Source organism: Rhagoletis pomonella, unplaced genomic scaffold (assembly GCF_013731165.1).
Source record: "Rhagoletis pomonella isolate Grant_MI unplaced genomic scaffold, Rhpom_1.0 Rhpom_scaffold_00014, whole genome shotgun sequence".
NCBI classification, from domain to species: domain Eukaryota; kingdom Metazoa; phylum Arthropoda; class Insecta; order Diptera; family Tephritidae; genus Rhagoletis; species Rhagoletis pomonella.
The window spans coordinates 6,801,878-6,824,842 of NW_023458568.1; the positions used below are offsets into that span (position 1 = coordinate 6,801,878).

The window sequence follows — 22,965 nt, forward strand, 5'->3', positions numbered from 1 at the left end:
CACTTTTGCTAAGTTTTGGCCGAGCTTCTCCTCCGATTTGTAGCGTGCGCCTTTGCTGTCACACAAATGGGGGGGACCTACAAACTTACGCCGACGCCGAACGGCGATACAATTTTTATGATGAGCTATTTTTTTATTAAAGACACTAAGATTTTTAAAATATTTCTCCTAAAATTTTATCAACCTAAAGCTTATGCGAAGAAGTTATCTAATTTAATGTAAATTTTAAACATTTTCAAGATAAAACATGAATTATATTTAAAACGTAAATGTTAATACAACTGTTTTATATATAATCCCAAACATATGATATAAAATCCCCTCTACCAAAAAACTTAAATTGGGTAACGCCGGTTTGAATTTTTACAATTGAGCAATTGTCAAAAATCTTCATTTTTATCAAAAAGTTATTTACCAGGTTGGCTTTGAACTAATGATTGGTACTGAGTTAAAGAATGCACACACATAAAAGATTGCAGCCTTTTCAATACTCATTCAGTGTTAAACCTTTTTTTGATTGGGCATTGGTTTTTTCAATCTTGCTATGAATATGTTGATGTGTGAATTCATAACTGCTTTGAGAGAATGGAAAATTCAAAAATTTTAAACCTCAATCCTAAGCGAAGAATAAGTAATGAAAACTGGATAGAAAAAAATTGTTGATTTAAAATTGAAAATGATTTCACACTTACACAGCTCTGATATGTATGTACATATGTATGAATGGATGTATACATATTACCGTTTTAGTTTTATTATGCTCCATTTTAAAATAATTTATTTCTTGTATAATTCTAATAGTTATCATTAATGTAATAAATACATATGTACATGTGATAAGACTTCTAATATGTAATATTTTTTAGCTAAAAAGAAATGCTCCCTATGGAGAAATGTTGGAGTAATCTAGTATTACTCCATTAGGAGGAATGTGGGAGAATAGGAAAGCTGTTCTATACCTCGCTTAGGAGGTTTGCGAGACTACATGGGAATACTCCCTTATTGCTCGTTTTGGAGGAATATGTGGTATTTGCCTACGTGCACTCCCTTATTGTCTTTTTGGGATGTTTCTAAGAGGTTATTCTGAGATATCTCTTGTATTGCTCACTTAGGAGGTCTTTGAGGTGATATGTCTGTATGAACTCCATGATTGCTCATTGAGGAGGTAAAAGGGATTACTCGCCCTCCTAGGACACCCCGTGTTAAAGAGAGTATACAAAATTACATGCTTATACACAGAAGCATAGGGAGCAATAGGGATAATTCGTATACTCCCCAGGGATTACTCACCGAGCAATCATCACCAGTCCTGCTCGGTGAGTACTCCCTGGGGAGTATACGAATACTCCCCACCGTTCCCTATGCTTCTGTGTATAAGCATGTAATTTTGTATACTCCCTTTAACATTGTATGTCCTAGGAAGGGGAGTAATCCCTTTAGCAGACACAGAAATATCATCCCACAAACCTCCTAAAGGAGCAATACGGGAGTACTCCCATAAAAACCTCCCCTATACCTCCCAAAAAGACAGCAAGGGAGTGCACATAGAAAAGATCCTATATTTCTCCCGAACGAGCAATAAGTGAGTACTCTAATGGGAGGCATCCCGAAAGCCTCCTGTACGAGTAATGAAAGAACTTTTCATTACCCCACACAATAGCTAGAAGATTTTGCTATTTACGCAATCCATTTATTTAATTTTTTTAACACATGTTTGTATACAATATTAAAAGATCTTAACTGATACCTATAAGTACGAGATCAGACAAAACATAAATAATACTTGTTACTTGTACATTATTGATTAATTTTGGAATCGCTGGTGCGAACAAATGCATTAAAATTAAAACAGAATAATAATAAACGGTGAGAAAACTACATGAGGTCCTGGTTGCCAGGGATGCTTGGGTGTTCAAGAGTTCACGCAAATAGGGAGAGTGTATAAAACTTTCTTGTTTTAATGTGTAGGTGACTTTGCCCATCTGATATCATTGTCACCCAGTAAAAGATCTGGACCGGCGTGATATGAACGTTAAAACCACGGAGTCATGCGTAAGTGCTGATACTCCTAATAATTTGCCAAATCTGAAAAGTATTTAGCGGTATATAATACAATATTTAATAAGTGTAAACAAAAGTTGCAATACATACCGACGGACCTTCATTTAAATGTGTGCTATCGACATTAAATTATTGCATCCGCCTTATATTGTTTTGTTGTGACAGCCTTTTCTTGGGCGGCAACTGTGGCGGGGTAGGTATGGTCGTAGCCCGGCTGGAGCTCGTCGGCCTATGGCGTGGTTCTTGCCATCTCTTACCACCCGCGATCACAAACAAAAACTTTCATGCCTGCGGATCTGGGGCATGAAGGGGAAGAAAGAGATAGATGTAAAGCGGGGGAAGACAGTCCTGTCAGGGGCGAGCCGTCCCACCCCATCTGTTTACATAACAGACCCCACTGTGGCTCTATACACGAGAGTGGAGTCCCCTATCCTGACAATCGTTCGTCAGTCCAAGTGTCAGTCAAAGTGTAATTGCGTCATCAGTACCTTACGCTCGTCGCCAGTATGACATCCCCCCCAAACCAGGTTGCCCCAAGGGCAACACCCACACCAACCACTGAGCTTTCTACCACTTCATGTTACCGAAGGATAGGGCTCATCCATGAAATCCGAGCATGATACCCAATACCATTTCTAATGTTAAGTCCTGAGTTATCTCCTTATTTTCTTCAGTTCAAGGAATGCACGTGCATCGGCATGTGGGTAGTAATTAAAATAATCTCTTCATTTATTGCTCATATTTCATTCACCTTAAAGTACAAACTATCATACTAAACCTACAATGGAATTCATTCAACTCTTATATATATATATAATTATACTTATTACTAAGAAATCTACCGATTAAGAATTATATATATATTTTTTTTTTTTTTTTTTTGTTCTCCCTAATGTCGTTTGCACATGATACACCCGCGTACTATTTTGCCCTAAGAGATGCGGCAGGATCCGAATATGTTTATCAAAACAAAAATGTGGTTAACAATCGCGGGTTTGGTCGTACACTTTCCAATATATAATATATACGTATAGATGTACATAAGTATTATCATGCACTCACCTTTCTTTCCCACCGATGTTGGTACCAGCACTGGATATGGAGTGAAAGAGCTGAAAACTAATTAAGTGGAAAAATGGAAGCAGATGTACATATGTATATATACATATAATGGAAGTGGAAGGAACTCGTTACTTAATCTCAATGAATCTACTTATTAGCGAGTTAGTTTCCGTTTAACTTCCTCATGGCAAAATACTCCGCGTGTGATCGCGAAATTACTCATAAAAATTATAAATGAAAAACCTAACGCTAAATATTAGTACAACGCTGTAAAAATCAAACGCGATTTCATAGTGCCAATAATGGTTCTGAGTGGCAAATAATCTAGAAAATAAGTTAAAATTAAAATGAACGATTTCGTCGAATTTAAATTGAAATGTGGTGAATAAATGAGTTGGTTGGACGAAAAGAAAATATAACATAATATAATAAGAAGAAGCGAGATTTGAGATGCCCCGAACCAAAATTTACATGAGGCATGGAGGTAACATAATATGGTGGAATACTAGGAACACCAAAAAAAGAAAAAAATGCAAGTCTCAACAAAAGAATTTCGAAGGAATAAAAACAACCGCGCTCATAAAAAAAAATGAATCTTCCTTCTAAATCGAAGATCGTGATAGATTCAAAATAGGGCTAATGAAAATTAATATCTAGCAGTGAGGTTGCGCTGTCACCGGTGGTCGTCTGCAGGCCTTGGATCCTCCTGAATCCTACTGCCACGTGATTCCTCAATTGCGCCGGAGGCCTATATGGAGACTCTGGAGGTGAGTGATTGAACGGACGAGTATAATGATTTTTCACCGCGGGTGACTTCTCGTTACTTTTCTTCCTTTTCCTGTCGTTTTCGTAGTTTGCGCTCATATGGTTTTTTTTTCCAGCGCGCTCCGTTACTGTCCGCAGAGTTTGGCACTCCCACCTTTACCTTTTTTTCAGCACCGACTTACGTATGTCTGTCCTTTTCGCCCTCACATATGGTGTTTCTGGCAAAGGGGCTTCATATCTAGTCACTGCTGCACCCACACACATATGTATATGTCCAATAGCTCCTGTGGACACCTTAATGCAATATTGTACTTCTCCAGGTGCAGCTCTTATCTGAGCTTCGCCGTGGCCCTTCTGCCTACCAGTAACACATACCTTGGTAATGGCGGGTAGCTTAAATTAGATTAGCGGGATGAAGTCCTTAGACCGTTTTGCTTTTTGATACCGGTGCAAAACTGGTTACGGCACTTATACTTTTTGTTTCTTTTTTCTTAATTTTACAAAAACGATCACGCGGCACCCACTCTTTTCAATCCGTCTGGCTTCACAGCTAAAATAACTATGATCTTATGATTGACCATTCTAGCTTACAGCAGCAAAAAAAAAAACAAACGCAAGAACATGCCTTTGGTGTTACGACTGGGCCTTCCGAAGGTGACAGTCATGCTTCGATTCGGTGGCACCTCCCACTTTCCCCAACTAGCGCAGGAAATTTCGCTCATCTTTCACTCATGTTTGAATGCACGCGAACACACACACACACGCACACACGTATTTGCTTCCCTAACAGAGGGCTGTTACTGGCTCGCACCCGTCGATTGTGCTTGCACCATGGAACGAGTGCGGAAGAAGATCTTAAGATCTTGAAAACACAGCCTGACGTGTGTCTTTTTTCCAGCGTCCAATGTGTGGCACCGACCCACGACCTAAAGCCGGGCTTCCTGTCTAAGTCTCTTCTTATCTGTACATATATATATTTTTCGCTGCCCTTATAGTTCAGTCAAACGTTTACAAGCATATACGCTCACTAGTGTGTAATACACAGTGTGTATATCACAGTTGGCAGACATATACTACATCACAGTAAATAAATAAATTAGTAAATAAACAATGGAATGTATAAATAATCAACGAAATAAATACAAAAATGATTACAATACGTCAATAATCGGGAAACAAATACTACAAAAATGCATATGGTTCACAATCTCGCCTACACCTGGTCATGTGAGCAGAGTTGTATGTCAGTATTTATAATACATATATCCACGTTCTCTACAAAGATAGATGACCACAATCACGACACCAAACATTTACACCAAACACCGTTTACTAACAACTACTACACCATAACCATACAAACACTAAGCCACAAATAAGTCTTTGGCATGGTATATCCCTACCTTCTTCCCACTGGTATCACCTAGTTCATAGAGTGAGTTACCTATTTTCCTTAGTATAACACATTGGATGTGTGTAGTTGCCAATTTAGCATTGTAATTATTTACTAACGAACTCTGTCTAAAATTACGACGGTATACCATTTGGCCGGTTTTGAATTCGACGTCTTTTGTCCTTGTATTATAAGTCTTTTCTCCTATTCGGTGTGCTCATTTCAGCCCATCAAATACCTTATTCCTAATTAGTTGGTGCCTATCTAAGCCTGTTTCTATAACGCAGTCGGTGTCTTTAATGGATCCTAGTCTCCTGAGGACACTGTATGCCGCGCCGTGTTGGATCATTGGTAGCCCAAACACAGTAAAGTATGGTGATTCACCTGTAGCCGATGTATTACACTTCTCAGAGCAAACGTCGCGTCACTTAAATGCTGGTCCCAGTTTCTTTGGTTCTCGCCTACATAGGAACGGAGCATTTGAAGGACGGACCTATTAACACGTTCGGCTGCGTTGGCTTGCGGGGAGTAAAAAGCGGTCCTTATGTGTTTAATTCCGTATTTCTCTAAGAACGCCCCGAAAATGTTTGCAACAAACTGTTTCCCGTTATCCGAGTGTAAATACTCAGGGACCCCAAAGACGTGAAATACCTCTTTCTCTAAAAATTTTATAACATTATCTGCTGTGGCCTGCCTCAGCGGTTTTAAAAACACAAACTTCGAAAAATTATCCAAACAAACGAACACAAACATATTTCCATCCTTAGTACGAGGATATGGTCCCATAAAGTCGAGGTACAGACGTTGGAAAGGTCGCTCAGTGACTTGCTGTTGGCCCATTGGTGGCCTTTCAAAAACATTTTGCGTCTTATTTACTTTACATATTCCGCATGACTTGATGGCACTTCGCACATTGCTGACCATCCCCGGCCAATAGTATTTTTCGCGTATTCTGGCAAGCGTTTTATGAATGCCCCCATGTCCAGCTGATGGCGAACTGTGTGCCGCTTCTACCAAACCCGGACGCAGTTCAGACGGCGCCCATAGCTTCCATGCTCGGTCTTCTTGTAGTGCATCACCTCGATTGAAAAGCGTCCGCTTATACACAAAGCCTTCTGAAACACACAGTTCTGGCAGCCTGTCTTTGTCTTTGGCAATTGTGTCTCTAAGTTCTACGTATTCGTCCGAGTTAAAGTACGGTGAGTCTAGGCTGACATCTGGGAATCTGTTGAATGGCCTGATTTCTTCGATATCCATCCGCGATAGTGTATCTGGCACTACGTTCTGCGCGCCTTTGCGGTGCTGGATATCGAAGTTAAACGCCTGTAGCTTCAAGCTCCACCGCGCCAGTCGTCCGCTCAGGTCCTTTTGCTGTATCAACCATTTGAGACTAGCGTGGTCAGTGATGATGGTGAAAGGCAAACCCTCTACATATGAACGAAATCGTTTTACGCTTAGTACCGCTGCGTAACACTCCAGTTCTGTCACGCTATAGTTCCTCTGAGCCTTATTTAACTTAGCGGACATGTATGCAATTGGCCTCTCTTCACCGTCAGCGTCCAATTGGAAAAGTACTACCCCTACCCCGTCGCGTGAAGCGTCACATTGTATAAAAAACGGTCTGCGGAAGTCTGGATGTACCAGCACTGGCGCTGAAATTAAGCTCTACTTGAGCATTTCAAATGCCCCAACCGCCTCACCAATCAATGGAATTCATTCCACTCTTATATATATATATAATTATACTTATTACAAAGAAATCTACCGATTAAGAATTCAAATTCAAGACTCCTTGATATATATATATATATATATAAATATATATATATATATATTTTTATTTTTTTTTTGTTCTCCCTAATGTCGTTTGCACATGATACACCCGCGTACTATTTTGCCCTAAGAGATGCGGCAGGATCCGAATATGTTTATCAAAACAAAAATGTGGTTAATAATCGCGGGTTTGGTCGTACTCTTTCCAATATATAATATATACGTATAGATGTACATAAGTATTATCATGCACTCACCTTTCTTTCCCACCGATGTTGGTACCAGCATTGGATATGGAGTGAAAGAGCTGAAAACTAATTAAGTGGAAAAATGGAAGCAGATGTACATATGTATATATTAGGGCGGGTCAATTTGTATGGATCGATTTTTTTCGACATTGTTCCTAGCATATTCGGATTCTTCATAAAATTCTAAGAAAAAAATTCCTCCAGACCATAGCTCTAAAGTCAATTTCGAGCCTGCGCATTTTTAAAAGAAGATATCTTATATATAAAATTGGATTGCTGTCCGTTAGCCTCGCTAAGACTTGAAAACAGCTTGACCGATTTGAATATTTTTATTTTTTTGGTTTGTTTTTTATAATATCCGGATTGTTAAAACCAGAAAAAATAGAGAGTTGCCACCTGTTTAAAAATCCCAATATAAGTAAATTAATTACATAAATTAGATATTGCAATATGGGTGTCAAAAGAAAGAGGTTATGAAGGCTTACAGGCAAAAATATTTTTGAGGGGGGCTGCCACCTGTTTCAAAATTTAGTTAAATAAAATTGATAAGATAAATTAAATATTGCAATATGGGTATCAAATTAAAAGGGTTTAAGAAGGCTTACTACTGAAAATATTTTTGAGTCGAGTTGCCACCAATTTCGAAAATTTAATTCAATTAAGTTAATAAGATAAAGTATGTATTATAATATAGGTGTCGAGCGAAAAGTATTTGAAAAATTATTGATTAAGAAATATTCTCTATAGGCCTGCCACCTACCTGAGCGGTAAAAACTAAAAGCCATACTCGCAAAATTGTTCAAGACTTTTGAGGCTCGCATCAATGTGGAATACTGTAACTCCGTCAAGATAGTGTTTATTGATGGCAAACAAAGTACTATCATGTTTGGCAATGATATCACCCCATCGAACAATACACTCAGCCTCGATATAAAAAGAGAACAAAAGCCGAAGTATTAGCCGAAGCAGTTCATACAAATGTTACACAATTGAACTAACAAAAAAATATGGCCTACGACTCTTTTATAGAAGCTGTGGACACTGGAGTAAAATTTAAACAAAAAAACAAAACCGAATTCAATTCTCATATACAAATTTAAGAGTACCGTTATTTTCTTCATGGCCCAATTATCGGATCTACACTCAATTAGTAGGAGACTACGTCTGAGGAACCACCTTTCCTTTCAAAAAGAATTATAGAAAACGGATAAAGTAGTCCAAAGTTACGCGGTAACATACATAAAAACATATTCCGACGAATTGATAAAATATGCAGATTAATATTTAATAAAGTGTACGGATATATTTTTTCTAATACAAACCTGTGCTTGGGAGCTTATTGATACGAAAAATTAATTTCTGATATCTATTTTTTATTTAAAGAACCGTAAGATTGCACTACAAAGCAAATTACATATTTTTTACTATTGTAACGGGAGAAGTTACTGTATGTATCTTTTTATATGTACAGTGTCGAACAAAAGTTTTGGCACAGTAAATTTTCGCATTACATATATGCAAAATTTTTAATTTATTTCCGATAATTTTTTATAAAAACATAGTTCATACTACACTAAAACACATAAAAATCAAATGTGTAAACTTTGTGAAAAACTCAGGAAAATTCAATAAATCTGCATACTAATTTGCAATTTTATATTCAGATTTTTAAGCAACTTCAAACCTGCACTTTGATAAACTAAAATTGAATGGATTATTAAACTGCATACTTGGAATTTTTCTAAAAAATACTTTGCCTATATTGCGTAAAATTTACTGTGCCAATACTTTTGTTCGTTACTGTAAGTTTAAGAGTTTATTTACCCTTAACTTTAAAAAACCAAAAAAAAATTTACAATATTTCAAAATTATTTTTCGAATCATAAATTTTTTTATGATTAACAATGTATTTATAATTTTTTTTTGGTTTTAGATCCTTTTTGCTTTCAACACGAGGTATCTTTTTTCTAGTTTCTATTGTCATAGCCATAACTCACTCTCTATTTATATCAATCAATCAATCAATCAATTTTATAATTTTTTTCGGTATTTTTCCTAATTACAAGTAGAGCTTTATACAACTTTTATAACACCAAATGTTTATCAAGCTTGGGATTTTATGTTATCCGGGCAGGCTTATTAATTTAGCCAGAGAATATGTTTTCTTTATAAAGTTTACCCAGTTACCCATTTTAAACTGCTACCTGTACTGTATCAGCGGTTAAAACTTGTTAAATTTTTATTTAAAATTTTCGGTAAGGAATAAGCGAGTGGATGAAAAATATATTAACCGTAAGAACGGCCCATATATATGTATATGAAAGAATACACACATGCGACGACTCTAGCCATTGTGTGCCATTCCTTTAAATTATAGTTATTTTTTTTTTGTATTAAAAAAATAACGTTCGTAACACTTTAGTAAATATTAATCCGTATATTAACTGAGTATATATTAAAGACTAGAAGATGACCCGGTGAACTTCATATCATCTATAATTTATTTGAATTTAACTTTGATCAATTATAACAAATCTTCAAAATCCAATACAATGAGATCACTAATACTGCCTGCTGTTATAGCTGATAAAAGATTCCACACCTATAAGATGTGCCACGCCCCTTTTTACAAACTCATTTATATACATCTATCTTTCCATAAGCACCTAACATAGGTATCTGTGCATTTCAAATTTCGAGTTCATGTGACTATAATTCCGAAGTTAGAGCTGATTAAAAATTTTCACTATGGGAGGTATTCCTCATCCCCTCCCCCCCTTGGCGAGTTTCAATTTTTTTACCCTATTATAGGTCCAGGAGTCATGGCAATACTTTGGCAAAATTTTATTCGATTCTATACATCCGTTCAGGCTGCAACCTGGTACATACATACATACATACTTCCACAAATATATAGTAGATTTGCTTTGAAGCGCCATCTTGCGGTTCTTTAAATAAAAAATAGATATCAGAAATTAATTTTTCATATCACAAAACTCCCGAGCACAATTCTTTATTACAAAAAAAAAAACATTCCTAACACTTTAGTAAATATTAATCTGATTATGGACTTAGTATTAATTAAAAATAATTTCTTTTAAAATTGCGCAGGCTCGAAATTGATTTTAGAGCTATGGTCTAAAGGGCTTTTTTTCTTAGAATTTTATGTAGAATCCGAATCTGCTAGGAACGATGTCGAAAAAAAAAATTGACCCGCCCTAATGTATATACATATGTACGTATGTACGTTTGCATATGGATGTATGTATGAGAATCTCTGCAAAAAATGGGACTAATCCGGGATGACTCCGGGAGCAATCGCAAAGGAACATGCGACTAATGCCACTTTTGATCTCTTTATATGGAATGAACTGTTCGGTTTTGTTCGAGCATGTCCAATGAAGAGACTAATTGTTCACCTTTATACCCGAAAAGGTATAAAAAGCGACTAGTCACTTTTAAAAAATAAAAATAAAAATTTGCGCCAGCTGAGATTCGAACCGGGCTGTTCAGTTTGGTTAGGCGAATACTCTCTCTGTGTGCCAATGCCGCACATGAAATTTCATTGACTAAGTGCGTACATATCATTAAATCGTTAATAGTACCCGTTAGAGATGAGTTGGGGAATAATTGATCTCCAATTATACCCATAAGGTATGGGTCGAGACTAATTGACCTCCATTAGTACCCGTATGAGACTAGTTGCGACTAATTAATGCCCAATTGTACCCGATAGAGAGTAATCTCCGAATACTCTCTTTAGAGACTAGTCGCACATTTTTTTGCAGGGATACGTATGTATTATGTATGCTAATACACTTTACCAATTTTCGATATATAAACCACCTTGTCCATCAGCGGAACACCCTGTGATCGGTTCCGGTTCTGGACTCGGATTTGTCATCAGCGTCATCTTGCGGCTGTTATCTGGGTTCTGAACTTGGATTTCGATCGGCGACCTCTTTTGGCGGAGCAGCAAAGCTTGCGCCGATTGAGCAACCGGAGCAGCAGCAAACCTTATGCCAGTTCTGGAACCGGAGCAGCAGCGCTGCTAGCATAATAATAAATAAATATACTACTAACGTACTTGCCCTCGCTTTAACTACCACAGCATTCTATCGACGCCTTCGCCAATGCTCAATAAAACAAATCGCCTGTGCTTTGCTATCCAGCAACAGCACCCAGGATTACACACTGCTTCAGCGTACGTTTCGTTCTGCTAGCGCAGCTTCGCCTGCTGCCACTGATCTCTCACACTCTATATCGACGCCTTCGCCAATGCTCAACAAAACAAATCGCCTCTACTTTGCTATCCAGCAACAGCACTCACGATGACACGCTACTTCAGCTTACGTTTCGTTCTGCAGCTTCGCCTGCTGCCACTGCGCTCTGACAACGCTGTTCCTTGTTTTTGTTGCGTTGCTTCTTCTGTTGTCGATTGCGGTTTCCTCGTATGACGCGGCTGTTAAACGGCTTGGGTTAACGGTGCTTTTTACGGTCGACACCGGCCACGACACCCAATTCGAAATGTACAGTCTCAAGCCCTTCAAAAATGCATTTTCTAGGACTTTCTGCGCACTGCACTCAGTTTATGGCACTTTTCCCCGCTTTTTAACAAAGTTTTATATTCTTACAGACAGATTTGTGTGACACAAGTTGTTCCACTGTCTATTCGCAAATGCGTATGCTACTTTTATGCAAGAATGATAGAATACAAGATTGCGCCAATCGAGCTGAGAGCAACTGGCCGTGACGTCAAAATATACCAGAATGAGAGAGCAAGACGAACTCGACAAGAAAAAGAGGAAGCATCGACCAAAAGGCAGTGTTGCCAAGTTTTGACTTTGAAAAAGCACCAAATTTGTATTGATGTATTTTATGGACTTTATATGAATATCAATGTTTCTTGCACAACGGTCGATTTCTTCTGGCATGATTGAAGGTGCTGCCACATATTTCTTTGTCACATATTTGATTGTCACTGTGCCATGATTTTGTTTAAAATTTTGTAAAATTGCTTACCACACTTACGATTGCTATAAATTTTGCTTAAATTTTTTTAAGATTTTCTAATTTGGTGTCTTCAAACTAAAAACAAAAGCACCAAAAACGCACCAAGCACAAAACTCATAAATTTTCGCGTTTTGAATACCCACTAAATTTGGTTCGAAAAGCATCAAGTTGGCAACAGTGAATGTAAACAAAAGTATTTTATGACGTCAGCGATTGGGTGGATGCTGTCAAATCGACGAAGAGAGGGTTAGCGGTCCGCGAATGGCGCGACCTTTATTTTCTGGATCGTGACTTTTATGCAATACACATAAGCACACTAAGTTTTCCTCGATTTTCAATGTTTTATTTCTCTTGAGGACTTCGATCAAATTTTTCCGTTTGGTGGTTGCACTATCAAAACGTTTTTATTTGCCGCACGCACAGTTTCACACACGCTTATAAAAATCGACCGCGAACACCTGGCATGATTCAATCCACGCCTGACACCAATTGTGGAGTCCCAGTGAAAAGTATGTAGTTTATCTTAGCGGATTTTCTTTATTTTTAAACACTTAAATTAGGTGTACAATGAACACTTAAATTAGTTCGCACTCAGTATTATTTCCTTATACTTATGTAGTTGATAACGCGGTCCGTGTGTTGTCGGTCGAATTCAAAAATTGTCTGTCTTCGTTCGTACGTTGTCGCTGTTGCGGTCCTCATTCTCTTCGTTCAAATGTCATTCGTCAAAAGAGTGTTCACGTTCAGGGTTGCATCTGTGCGTACGCTAATCCCACATAAATACGAGGGATGTTGCGAATATTTGCATTCGCATTCGTTATGCGAATGATTCGCATCATTTTACACATCCGCATTCGACATTCGCATTCGCATCAAATGATGCGAATGTTTTGCGAATGCGAATGTGTACATGGGCAGAGTGTCCACACGAATGTTGTTGAAATGGCTTTAAGTGTGTCTAACCAGGGTGCGGGCAATAACCGGCTTTAAACTTCAGGCGCTAAACGGTTAAGTAGTATATCAAGCAACATTGATGGGCCTTTAACAAGTACTGCTAAAAGTCGTATAAGCAACATAGAAATAATTTTAGATTCCTCCAGCGAAAGCAGAGGCTCGGATGTAAAATCTGGAGACATTAAAAAAAAAACCTCTATTGAAGGCCTATCTTAAAGAAAAACGGTCTCATCTCGGTGAAAATCCTCTCGATTGGTGGAAAACTAAACAAAAATACGACAAATTGATAGATCTGGGCCGCGGATATTTGAGCGCTCCACCCGCCGTTCCAAGTGAGCAAGTTTTTAGTGCAGCCGGCCTAAAAAAAGATTAAAACACTATACAGCTTAAGCACTCGTTCAATGATGATGACTAAACATTCGCATTCGCACATTCGCATTCCGAAAATTCGCATTCGAATATGGCATTCGAAACATCCCTAATACATACACAAAAACCGTACTAGACTGTTTCGCTTTGATTTCGGAATGCTTACACATTGGGAAGTTAGCTTACTGCCAATATAAGTAGAAGTATTACATATGGGCATTCCCATGGTGGCGCACGTGATAGTCGTACGATATCAATGTGATACAAAAAAGGAATACCATTTGTTTTCTTTAACTTTTTTGGGCCATTGTATAGCACATAATTAGCTCTATATTTCACCGAAAAATGAAATCAATCGAACTGCTTGGTCCTGAAATATAAGCATTTAAAGAGAGTGTCGTTACGTGACAAAAAATGGAAGTTGATTTTTTCTTTTCTTACAAAATCGCAAACCTCTGCGAATTGTGGATGGCTATTTTCATGAAACTTATTTTAATATGATTTGGAGCAAGTCTAGTTGTTTTTAGAGTTTTTTGAATTAATGCAAATTGTTTCAATTCTCTTTTACAACCCCAAGTGTGAAACGTGACGTCACGTGGCGTCACGTGACATAAATTTCCATCGTTATATTTTTGTTAATATTGCTTTTAAATGAATTTTTAACGCAAATAAAACATGTATTTTATGTAGAATATACTTTATATTTGGACTTCAGCGCCAATTCAGGGTCAATTTATTAGAAATCTATGATTTATTATGTTTCAACCACATACGCCAAATTCGAACCAAATCAGACCATAAATACGGTTTTTCGAAATATCTCGTCCTTGGCACCACCTAGGAAGACCATTTTATGCAAAGATGATTCTACTTACATAGCCAGTATATATTTTAAAAAGCAGACAAATCGGCCCGTAAATACGTTAGATATAAAACTTTTATTTTTTTTGTCGTGGTGGACCTTCCGCTGGAAACACCCATATATGTGCGCATGTAATAGACTTGAATTGATATGAAAAGTAATATATGTATGTACATACATATGTATGTGGGTATATGAATAACGATCGCTTAAAATCGATCTCAAATTTTGTACAACGCTTTTATCAACTTGCAATGTTGTGTGGCCAGACAGCTATAAAAGCTTTACTTTGCTAAGTTTCAATTAAGTCTAGATATCAACCTCGTTGGTTCGAGAGGTAGATGTCTCGCTATGCACTACGTACTCTACAGCGGAAATGGACGACACGCCATTTCTTTAAATGAAATTAATTGGTGCTCGTATGTATGTACATACCAGGGTTGTTGCGAATATTCGCATTCGCATTCGCAACCGCGGAGCTTCCGCATTAATTTTAACATTCGCATTCGCTTTCGCATTCGCAATAATCAATGCGAATCTTTTGCGAAAGCGAATATTGAAGGAACCGAAATTAACAGTTTTTTTTTACCAGCTAAACTTGGCCAAATATTTTTTATTCTCAATTAAAAGTCTTTTCCAGATAATAAACAAACCGCTTATCCAAATTAAACAAGTTTGGTACCAAACGAAGGAAATGTCTAAACGAGCAAAGCAACCCATTGAAAAATATTTCAATAAAAAATTTTAATTAATTACCATAGAACAAACCTTGGGTCTGGTATATGAATTTCTTTAGTATTAAATGATAAAAAAAATACAAATAGAGGTGGTAACCTTCTTTCGTTATTTCTGCTTAAACGCTATTTTAGTCACAGAAGAAAGGATTAAAAATGAATTACAAAAACTAAAATCGAAAAACGCTGTTGACGTTACAGGTTCTCCAAATTCAGAAACAACCAAAAGAATGGGAATGAAGAATTCTTTGGAAAACAACGGTGTTTCAGCAACGATCTTGCCATGATACAAGATTGTGAAGATGGAAGTCAGGAGGATACATTCGACATTTGCAGCCCGATGCAATTCTCAATAAAGGATTATTGCACCGCAATCAAAAAAAAAATAAATATAACTGAAAGACCTCTCAACTGGTGCTGCGTCAATCGAAAAGAATTTACAATTTTGTCAAGTTTCAAGTTTTTCAAGATTGTCGCCTCGAGCGAGTAGTTATTTAGTGGCGCAGGTTTAATTTACGACGCTTTAAAAACTTTTTATTGAATACAATGTTCCAATTTTTAAATTCAAATACTAAAAAAAAAACATTATTAAAAATTACTAACCTTTCCATTTTTATTTAACTAAATCACCTAATTTACTCACCTAAATTATTTCTTAACAAATAAAAAAGTCTAAGTTCGGGCGGAGCCGAACATTAAATACTCGGCGCAAGTATTCAATATGGTTTTTTCACCTTTCCGAAAACTACCGCTACATGGTAAGCAGTGGTGGTTTTACGTCTATTTCAAACATCTTCGATAGAACGTTCAATTAGATATAATGAGATAAACTTATATGGATATATGTGGTCGGCACCACGCCCATTTTCCAAAATTCCATAATAATGTTACTTCTTTTCACGGGATTGTTGTTATTATCAATTTTGGGAAAATTTAGCTTCCTTAAATTTCGAAATATCAAAGTTTCAAACATTTCTGAAATTTACCGTTATATAAAAGTGGGCGTAATTTTAGTCAGATTTCAACGTTTTGCCTTTATGTGGCAACCACAATAATCATACCGAGTTTTGTACACATTGATCGAGCGGTTACCGAGATACACATATGTATGTGGTTATAAGTGGGCGAGGTGACGCCCATTTTCCAACCTTTTATTATAAGCCTATTTTTTGCTAAAGAATTATTGCAAAAATAAATTTTGAATAAATTAGCTTCAGTATTTACTGATTTATGGAAGCTTTCGTATTTCTCTAAATTACCGTTATATGGGATGTGGGCGTGGTTATTATCCGATTTTTTTTAATTATAAGCCGTTTGGTATGTTTTGTGAAGGCCGACAACTGTGCCAAGTTTGGGAGAAATTGGTGGAGCGGTTCCCAAGATATACACATGTAATCATAAGTGGGCGTGGTTATGCCCATTTTCTAAAAATTTATAATATTCTTATTTTTCGCCTAAAAATGATTGTAAATAGTAGTTTTGAGTGAATAAGCTTCAGTAGTTACTAAAATATCGCAGTTTTCGTATATTCTCAACCTTTATATGAGAGGTGGGCGTGGTTATCTTCCGATTTTGCCCATTTTCAATTTCAAATCCATCAATCCAACGCCCAAAAGAAGTACACATACCAAGTTTCGTTAAGATATCTCAATTTGTACTCGAGTTATCGTGTGCACAGACGGACGGACGGACGGACAGACAGTCCCCGCTTAATCGATTTCTTTTTTCATTCTGATCATTTATGTATATATTTGTCTATGTCTATCTCGATTCATTTTGCCTGTTACAAAGAACTGTTATGTGAACAAATTTATAATACCCTTGTGCACAAATGCGCTCGGGTATAAAAATACTTGGCATCCGAATTCGCATCCGCATCCGCGGATGTTAGCGTTTAAACATCCTCATCCGCATTCGCATCCGCGGATGTCTAAAATTCCACATTCGCAACATCCCTGGTACATACGTACCCTGTAGTCAAATGTACTATTTGTAAACTATCTCACAACTAGCATGAACCGCATGCCCAACTAGTCAGCCAACTATCTTTTTTCCATGCAATCAACTGGTATTTTTAACATGGGGCTGTCCTACGAGATGGTAATTGTCAGATTTCGGTCAGAAATATACCAGTCTCATACTAGTTCAAAATAGACAGAAAAATACTAGACCAATTACCACTACTTTGGGAGTCAAAAAATAAAATGAATTCATGAATATACAATAAAACACTTTTGCTTAAGTACACTTTAATATATTACTAATTTTTATTTAGCAGCCACAGATTTGCCAATAAGTGTTAAATTTTTTGAGTATTAATTAAAGGCAAAAATAAATACAGAAATATTTCAAATTTTCGAACATAAATTTAAATGCGTTTTTCATTAAGTGTTATTAAAAGTAAAAGGTTTTAGGCACAATAAATACTACATTTTTATCTTTTTTAATAATACTGAATATGCAAAAGAAAACATTTTAGTTAAAAGTAAAATAAATACTTAAGTACATTTTTGTGTGAACTAAAACAAAAATAAAAGTTTTCATTAAAATAAATTAAATTCATTAACTTTGGACTTTTCAGTCGTCGTTCTTTTTCAGATAAGAATACAATAAATAAATAATTCAAGCAGTTATTAAATATTTTTAATTTTTGTCTATAGTTTGCCTCGATGATTAATAATAGAAATTAATCAAATAATTATAATCGTGTAATTAAAACAAGTCAAAAATAATTGTAAATGATCAAAAATAACAAAATAATGATGCAATTAAAATTAATTTAATAATTAACATTTTTTACGTCATTAATTATTAATCATCAAGATCAATATTTAGTCATTAAACGGTTATCCAAAAAACATCTTTAATTAATAACACTATGCGACAGTCAAAATCGGGATGGGATGAAACCAACGGGAAATGTTATATCGGTCAAAAACAAGTTATACGTGTCCCGGCGTTTCGCTGGGTCACGTCTAGGAATCGAGATATATATATAACTATCATATAGGGGAAATTGACACCTTTGGTGGTCTTTTTTTGACATAACTCGAGAACCACTAGTCCGATTTTGCTCAAACAAATTTAAAAAAATTAAAAATTACAATTTCTTTAATCTGTTCATATAACGTTTTTCTATATAATCAACAGTTTTGCCGGTAAAAATAAATGTATGAAGAAAAAATATATTTTTTGCCTAAAATATTAAATTTTTTTAAATTTTAATTTTTTACCAGGTACCTACTCACGAAATTGGATGTGTAAGCATATGTTTACGGTTCGGCAAACGATTAGGCGATTGAGTTACATACATTGGTTTGGTTAGAAATCAAACAATAATTTCATTTCATCTTAATTTATTTATTCATTTTCCTGTAACACCTCCTTATTTGAATACGCGCTTCTAGCATCCATAGAACCGGGTTGTAATGAAAGTAATTGTATGTTTAACAAATAAATGAAAATGTTTATAATGCAAACAATAGATCCTTACGAATTCGCCGTTACCAAGGCACTAAGTAACGTACGCACTTTTTTTGCATAATGCATTTATTTAATTCCAAAGAAGACAAATTCCTTTGTTCGGCATTTATTCTTACTCGCTTTCTATCTTCCAAGGCGAATTCATATATTCTTATCACGAATTCATATATTCATGTGGTAGCAAGAGTATAAAAACATAAAATTACCTTACAAATTAAAAGCATAAGTATCACATGTATGCGTAGTCCAATTCACGAAATCATTTCATCAATCTGAGTAAAAACTAAGTGCATAAACTCTACTTCGCGTTAATTGAAATCATGAACTGGTGTTCATTCATTCAGTTTCTACTCAAACGCATGAAATGATTTCATGAATTGGCCTACGCATAATGGTAGTAAATGACAGAATGAATTACAACAAACACATCCTTTTGACATAATGCAAGCCGAAAACGTTGGTGCAAATCAATCCGCAATCATGTTGGACGTTTTGCCCACAAACAATGCAATTTTGCGAGCAGTCTCATTGTAAAATCTCATTTTTACAATTTGATAGTTTCGGCTTACATTTATAAAATTCAACGAAAGCACGTACCTATTTCGACTGAGTTATCCATTTTCGGTTATTTAGAGTACAAAATAAACGCAAATTAAATGAGTTTGTACAACATGGCCATTAATGTAGCGATAAGTTGTACAACTTGCCAGAAAATCCAAATTTTTTGATCTTTCATACAACCAAGACATAAATTCATTCAACAGGCCCACAAGCGGTGCAATCTAGAGCAAAACAACACCAAGCTGAACCAACGGTCGCTACGTTTATGGCTTTCTTTAAGAAACATCGGGCGAAAATTTCAACTGCTCCTGTACCACTACCTTATATAAGTTGGCCTTGCTATCATCCTCATATATGTTCATCAGAGTATACCAACGAAGGACGAGTTAATACAAGGAGATAGCGAGAGCACAAAACTACTCTAGAAAATTACACGCACAATGACAAACATGAACAAATGTACAACAAACACATAATTTTTGACAATCCCCTGTAGGGAAACCACGGTGGATCAAATTTCTAGTTCCGTACTAGGTCTTTATCGCCAAAAAGGAACTAGTCCGATAGGAACTAGATCCCCACCAGTCCAAATCCGGCGAAAAGTGGTACTTTTAAAAAACTAATTTTTTTCAGTTTTTTTCACTAGAAATCTATATCTAAAGTGACGAATTTAGAAATGGTTCGGAACTATAGAAAAAGGGATGCAGAACGAACTAGATCTTGTTTGTCGAATTCAGAACTAGTTCGGAACTATCGAATAAGGGATGCAGCGGGGGGCTTGTTTACTTTACATAGATATGTGTTTGGCGCCTTTTTCGTTCAAATACGCTTCTATTCTGTGCTTCGCAGATGCTTTTCCATAGCTTAGTAATACAAAACTAAAATTTGTGTAACTGCCATACCTAAACAAAAGCGTTGGGCGGAACGGTTTCTGACTCCCAGCGTTAGCGCCGAAGTGCCATACCTAAACAAAAGCGTTAACGCTACGTCAAATGCAGGAATAACACCAACAATAAGCATAGGTTTGTTTGTGTGTAACACAAAAATGACAGTATTGTATGGGCATGAGAATTTTTTTACAGCCAGACAACGCTGACGCTTTTGTTTAGGTATGGCAGTTAACATTTCAACATCTTGGGACAGTCTGGAATCTAAGAAATAACAGCGAGCACCTCTGCAAACTCAGCTACATCTAAAGGTATGTAAACGTACATTTCTTACAATCATTCAAACAAATTTAATTTCAAATTGAAAACACATTTTTTCCAAAACAACTTAAAATCACACACACGGAAGAACCAAAAAGATTGAAAAATCATGATACTTTTTTCTTTCGTCTGTCAATTTTAGCACTGGTTCGGAACTATAGAATTTAGGACTAGTTCGGAACTATCGAAAAAGGGATGCAGCGGGGGGCAATTGACACTTCCTAGAACATCGCCCTGTTAAATTAGCCAGTTGCTTGCATGCAAAAGAGATTTATCGCGAACCAGTACTGGGTCTAAATGTACTAGAAGCGCACCAGTTCAAAACTAGAGATTTTCCCCACAGGGTCAGTACAGATCGCATTTATATCAACGAGCAGCTTATTAGATTTGTTTTCGTTTGTACTACATATGTGCATATATACATGTACACAAACATATGCACATACACAAATACACATATGCATACATACAAATATATATACAACCATTCAAACATAAATATATCCATACAAACATATGTACATATGTACGAATCGATGTAGTTATGCATCATTTATACATATGTATATTGCTTGGTAGCGGCAGAGCTGAAATGCGCAATGAGTTCGTTCATACATACATATTTATATGTATACATACCTTCCCTATACTACCTATATCTTCCTTCTCACTCATGTAACGTTTTCAGTTTTAAAAATTTCACTCTCCATTTTTGCGATACCGCCGCCTAAGAAGTTTCACTTCAAAAACTTTTAATATACAACGCTTGTATGAATGGACTAAAAAGTAGAAAATAATAATCCTCAGTCCCATAGAATTTGTTTTGATAACTTTTGATTTTGAAATTTTAGCAAAAGTCATTATAAACAATTTATGAGATTGAAAATGAAAAGCGTGGGGCGCATGCAATACAAAGCATTAGATTTAATTGACAATATTTTCTACTTTTTAGTCCATTTATAAAAGCGTTGTATATTAAAAAGTTTTTGTCAGTCCCACAGAATTTGTTTTGATAACTTTTGATTTTGAAATTTTAGCAAAAGTCATTATAAACAATTTATGAGATTAAAAATGAAAAGCGTGGGGCGCATGCAATAAAAAGCATTAGATTTAATTTACAATATGACGGAAAATCTTTTTTATTCATATGAATCGTTGCAAAAGTTCTGTTTTTTATTTTGTGTTTCCAGCAGTGGTGTTTCTAGTTCAGCTTGCGTCACTCGAAAATTTTACCTCAAAGAGATGTTTTATTTGATATCAATTATTTTGTGGTAGCAAATTTAAAATCGACGAAAATGCAAACAAAAATCTAATTGTTTTATTTTTCTCAAATAAATTGCTAAAAATATTATCTAAATCTCAATTATGTATTCAAATCGATGTGTATATTGAAACATATAGTTTTTCGAATACGGAATAAAGCGAAAAATAATGATCATATCCTTGGTATTCGAAAAAAATAAAAATTATGAGAAATGATAATAACTTATCAAGTTGGTACCAACTTTGGATACAATAAACAACTGTATTCGTCTGATTGTCTCGCAGTTAATTTTGGTTAAGATTTCTACCGGGTGTGGGGCGCCCACATGTGCTTTTTTAAGAAGTTTTACTTCCATCACGTGAACGGTGTTGCACTCGTGCTATTAAACTAATGCTTTTTCTCACGTTGTTGTTGTTGTTGTAGCGGTTACCAAGCCCCGTTTGGGTCGGGTCATCCGTCAACGTTGTCGTCTGTTTCAGCTAAGGGAGGCCCAGGAAGTGTGCAACTTCCACAGGGTCTGTCCATAAGGACAGGGGCGTCAGCTGGTGGGGTTCTCAGGGTTCCCACGTAGTTTTGCTCAGTGGCAATTTATACATTTTATGTAAGTAGTAGCGGCACATTGGGTGAACTAAATGCATTCATACATACATATTTATGTACAACTGTATGTAATATTGTATGCGTCTTCCCAGGTAGGTTAAAGGCGGGTGATAAACCCATGTAGCATAGTTAAATACTGTATTTGTACTGCAATTAAAATGGTGAAAAATATTACAATTTCGGCATGTGACTGGAAAAAAACAACTTTAAAATACACACAAAATGGGGTTTCCAAGACATTACTAAGTGATACGCCCAGCTGCGTCCTTCAACTTGTCAACTCGCGGGAAATTCCCCGATTTGCAGGGAATTTCGATTTAAGTGGCAATCGGGGAACTGGGTATGTTATTTTTATATCTTAAAGTAACTAAATTAGAGGAATATGTTAATTTTTTAACCATTTGACCCTTTTTGGAGCGCAATTTTTTCAATTTGAATCGTAGTATCTCCACAACAAGAGTTTTCTTAGATATAAGCTATATACCAGATGAAAGCTAAGGTCTTGGGCTAGACACCTGCCTGCCCGAAATCTTTATTTTCAGCAGCCCGATTTCTAGTTTTCAGGCGATAACGTTATGATATATTTATATCTTATAAACGCAAAAGACAGCGTTA

The 22,965-nt window shown here is 36.2% G+C and overlaps 1 protein-coding gene across 1 annotated transcript in view; it reads left to right on the forward strand.

The window, feature by feature from the left end:
- Nucleotides 1-22,965, forward strand: part of LOC118749189 (leucine-rich repeat-containing G-protein coupled receptor 6-like) — a 608,510-nt gene that overhangs the window by 486,656 nt on the left and 98,889 nt on the right. The gene's annotated exons all lie outside the window — the stretch shown is intronic.